The sequence below is a fragment of the Anneissia japonica genome, unplaced genomic scaffold (genome assembly GCF_011630105.1).
Source record: "Anneissia japonica isolate Jap-2015-1 unplaced genomic scaffold, ASM1163010v1 scaffold15181_len11172_cov107, whole genome shotgun sequence".
NCBI lineage: Eukaryota > Metazoa > Echinodermata > Crinoidea > Comatulida > Comatulidae > Anneissia > Anneissia japonica.
This window is the reverse complement of record NW_022757223.1, coordinates 6,419-11,276: the sequence shown is the minus strand read 5'-3', so window position 1 is coordinate 11,276 and position 4,858 is coordinate 6,419. Positions and strand designations below refer to the sequence as shown.

The window sequence follows — 4,858 nt, the reverse complement described above, 5'->3', positions numbered from 1 at the left end:
TAGTCTCTTCCTATCAAATCGGCCCACGAGACTATTTCGCAGGACCATCCCATAATATGTATATCCTAAAGTTGAAAGGTTACACTACTCCTCCTCTTTCCAAGAAGTGTCCCACTTCTCATACAGTATGTATGCAGAAATAATAACAAATACATAAGCCTATCGATGCATTATAGTATTATAATGTATAATGAAATACATTAAATAACATTCTGCACTGATTTTATTATAAGCAATCTCATTATTATGGTATTTACAGTATATTACAGTTTGAGTGTTCATGAAATTAATTAAAATTCTTTTGCTTAGCTGGTTGTTCATGTGTCAGTTATTATCAATTCAGTATAATATGATTTAAAACAGAGTTCATATAATAATAAAACGCTCAGGCAAGGTGATCAGTTCGTGGTTGAAGTACATCAGAAAACAATGGTTCCATTGGTTGAACATCTGAAGATTGATAGATGAAGTTCACATGCCTTAATATTGATGACTCCAAGTAGATTCCACTGATGAGATTGAGTATTGGTTAGATTCCGTCGTCGATGAGATTCTAGATGACTCTGGGTCTGTTGACATAACTCCAGCATATGAATGGCATACGGTGAAGGAAGTAACTGCTCAGTATCCATGTACTGTACCTTACAAATGGCTATGATACAAAAAAAAGTAAAGTGTCTCAAATAAAAGAAAAACATGTAGCATATGAATTGCATATGTTACATATGAAAATGTCACAAATGCAACACACCAGCTTACGAATACCATACAGTGCCAAAAAAAAAAATATCTACCATCATTGTAGCATACGGAAGCGTACAGTACAAACCAATTCAATAGCGCAGCATACAACTAGCATACTGTATGGTGCAAAAAAAAAAAAACACAAATAAATATTCAACGCAGCAGCATACGGATAACGTACGGTGCAAAAATAAAATCTTCCAGAAAACATCTAAAAAAAAAATGGGTTCAGTAATGCAGCCTACAAATAGCGTATGGTGCAAAACAAATAAAGACAGAATCTCTCCCTGTGTAGGATATACGAGGAGTGTACGGTACCTCTTTCAAATGATTCACGTAGCATACGAATTGCATACAGTACAAAATATTAATAATAATAAAACAGAAAACAATCATCTCGTCCAAAAAACTACAAAAACTTTCTGCGACACTCGAAATACTATAATAAGACCTGTCTCTTATACACATCTATGAAAGAGAGTTTGAACTACCATAAACAGTGAAATTATTGACAAGTCTATCACAATTATTTATTCAATCATGCAAGCCACGCAAGCAGGAATGACCCAAATACTAGCTAACACTAGAACCAAAACAAACACAAATCCTAACTTCTACAACATGCTTTAAAAACATTACGTGCGTGCATGGACGTATTCAATTCCCCATAATCAAGTAAGGAGAAAAGACCCTCATGCCACTAACACTAAAGCCAGAAAAAACAAATCCTAGCTTCTATAACCACATGCGTAAACAAATTAAGCACGCGTCAATACGCAAATTTTTGGTTGTGTGTGTGTTAATTGTAAATTCATGTAATATATGTGTAAGTGTTTACATATTCATACATTCACAGTTATTCCAGGAATCTGGAAAGTGGCTTCACTGTTCTGCCTGTTCTAGTAACACTGAAGGGTGCTACAGCTTTCTCATTCAAAGGTTGACAGTTGTTTGAGCAATGCTGATATACATCTGTCCTAACAACAGGCTGCTTGGTAACAGATGGTTCAATATTACTTAAGGTGATTGTAGTGCATCTTTCTAGAATGATTTCATGAACCATTGAGTTGTACTGCAATTCAATTTGACTGAGTAAGGTGTCCCACTCCTTGCCTTCACCATAAAGCTGTTTAGCCAGTTGATCCTTCAGTGTGCGGTTAAAGCGCTCAATCATCCCGTCTGATTGCGGGTGACATGGGGTAGTTTTGGTTTTGTCGATTCCTAAATATTTACAGACTCCCTTCAATAAATTTGACACAAACTGAGCCACATGAATAGACCCTGGTACGCCATGTCAATTGATAAAATCTTCGCATATGCACTTGACAACAGTGGCTGCTGTCTGATTGGAAATTGCGTATAAAGTTATATATTTGGTAAAGTAATCACCTACTACTAACGCGTAAAAATTACCTCTGGCTGACACAGGCAACTCTGTAATATCGGCTGCAATTCTCTCAAATGGATGGTTCACTGGCACTGTACCCATTGGAGCACGTAATCCAGGGACAGATCTTTGTCTAGCCTGACACGGTAGACATTCCAAACAAAATTTTTCACATCACGTGCAATATAAGGCCAGTACAATTAGCTGAAATGAGTCTTGTCAGAATTATAATGTCCTGAATTTCAGAATTATTATGTCCTGAATTAGAACCATGAAATGATGTTAATACTTCCCTTTGTAGAAAACTAGGTATGATGGACTGTACAATTTCACCCTTACGTCTATCATGAGTAATGCGGACATTAAACCATCATAAATCTTTTTTAACAACGATGAAACTCCCTACATAATCGTTCATAATACCGGGACTTGCCTGCAAAATGATGGGGTTTAGCACGTGACTGGACACACATTTTTAACTCCTGTATCTCAGGGTCTCTATCCTGTTCATTAATTAATTTAATATCATGTTGATTATGAAGTGAAAAACCATCACAAGAAGTTAGGGCATGTACATCCTGAACTTTACAGTTTATTCCCTTACAGGTACAATCTTCCACTATAACATTCATCTCACTCTTAGCTTCAGAAGCTATAACTGTTAAACTAGGATCGGTCTACGGGATAATGAATCCGCATTCAGATTGTCTTACCTGATTTGTACACAATCTTCCAATAGAACATATTCAAATCAAGAATCCATTGTGTTTGACATCATTTTCTATATGTAACCCCTGTCAAGGGTTTGTGGCCTGTAACAATAAGAATGGTTACCACGCAAATAATGCTTAACTGAATTTGAGTCAATACAGAGCCGATGGAAAATTCTGAAGCATCTGTGAGAAGTTGAAATTGTAAATTAAAATAAGGATATGCCGCAATTGCTGGGTTAATCAAGTTTTCTCTCAATATGTTAAAAGCATGATCACACTCATCTGACAAAACAAAAGGTACGCCTTTGTGAGTTACTGTAGTAGTTGCAGAGGACAAACAACTGAGGCAAAGTTTTTCACGAAACGCCTGTAATATGAGCAAAGACCCACAAAACCTCTGACCTGGGTGACATTACATGGAATAGGCCAACGTTTGAAATTATTAGCAGGGTCAGGCTCTATGCCGGCTTTGGAAACAACATGAGCCAAAAAAGTGACATGCATTTTTATTGGGTCAAATTCTGTACCGCCACCAGTTAAAACAAATTTAATTTTTTCTAGACGCTTTACTATGATTTGATTTTCATTACATTTTGCTATTATATGATTTTACATGTGTAATTTATGATTTAGCTTTGAAAAATAACTGTCAAATTAAAATTAATTTTAAACCCATTTTATTATTTTCCATCCCGCCACGTATTAAGAATTCCATACCACCATTATGAAGTATAATTTATTTTTAAAAGTGTTTGCATCGATTCCATTTCCATAATTCTTAACAATATTATGATTATAAAAGTGTAATTTATGATTTTGGCTTAAAAAGTAATTTTGGAAAATTTTAAACAATTTTAAACTAAAATAATTATTTAATTCCGTCAAACCACCTTTTGGAATTCCGTCCCGCCACCATAAGAACATTGAAAGCTACATGATACCTTTAAATAATGTAAAGCTATTGATTTGATTCCACAAATGTTGTTGTGATGCCATGATTATAGAGTTCTTTTAGTACTATAACACTGCCATTTCTGCCAAAATGTGCAGGGGGTATAAATTACCCCTTAAAATACAAGCTTACAATAGATAATGGTCTATATATAATGATGATGAGACCTACCTGTACAGTATCAGTGTATTTCTCCAAATCTTTAATGTCTTTACCTTGTTAAAATGTTCCATACACCTATGGCATGAAGTACTGTATCAGCAATGTTAATATTCTTTTCAATTTTACAGATAAAAACTTTATTTTAAAGAAAGCATAGAATTTGGGGTAATCTTAAAAATTCCTATCCCGCTACCCTGACCATTTTATTTATTTTTATTTTATTCTGCTCAGCGAAACATTTAAATTTATTGATATAGCCTATGGTGATGAAGCATTAGTTGCTACTCAAAAGTATGTATTTAAATTTACAGTACAATTTTAAAGTTTGAATTAATTGAGAAGATAACATGTTGTCTCATTTTTATCCAATTTGTTTATTCCGTCCCACCACCAAAATGTTTTTCGTTGCCATGGTGATTTGATAAGGTACTGTGTTTTCTGTTTTGCGTCAAATTGAAGTAGGTATCATTACCTTGCTAAGGATCATAAAACAAGTTTCATAAACTAGGCAGTTAGAGAACGGGATCTAAATAACTGTCCAGATTTCTGTCCCGCCACTGGAGGGGAGGGGGGTTTGGATTAGGCACTGTATGCATATTAATTTTCCTATAATCTACACAGAAACGAAAGGTGTTATCCTTTTCTTAACCATAACTATAGGTGAGCTCCGTGGGCTATGACTAGACTCAATGATGTCCTTATCTAATAACTCATCAGACTGTCTCCTTATCTCCTCTCTCATCTTAGAAGTCCTATAAGTGTGCTGCCTCATTCCCAGTATCTATGGTGTGTTTGATTAAATCTGTACGACTGTAATCCCTGTTTGTTTTTGCTGAAAATATCATGATAATCATCTAGTAGTTTGAGGACCTTATCTTTTTCTTCCTCTGTTATTTAAGT

General features: G+C 35.0%; 1 long non-coding RNA gene across 3 annotated transcripts in view; it reads right to left on the bottom strand.

Annotated features, from left to right (window-relative positions):
• Window positions 1-8: 8 nt before the first annotated feature.
• LOC117124498 overlaps window positions 9-4,858 on the bottom strand; it is a 10,710-nt gene continuing 5,860 nt past the window's right edge. For 2 of the 3 annotated variants that reach the window (XR_004447985.1, XR_004447986.1), the window contains one exon: window positions 9-641. This is a non-coding gene — a long non-coding RNA (uncharacterized LOC117124498). The remainder of the gene's footprint in view (window positions 642-4,858) is intronic. The other variant, XR_004447984.1, reaches the window with a different exon arrangement.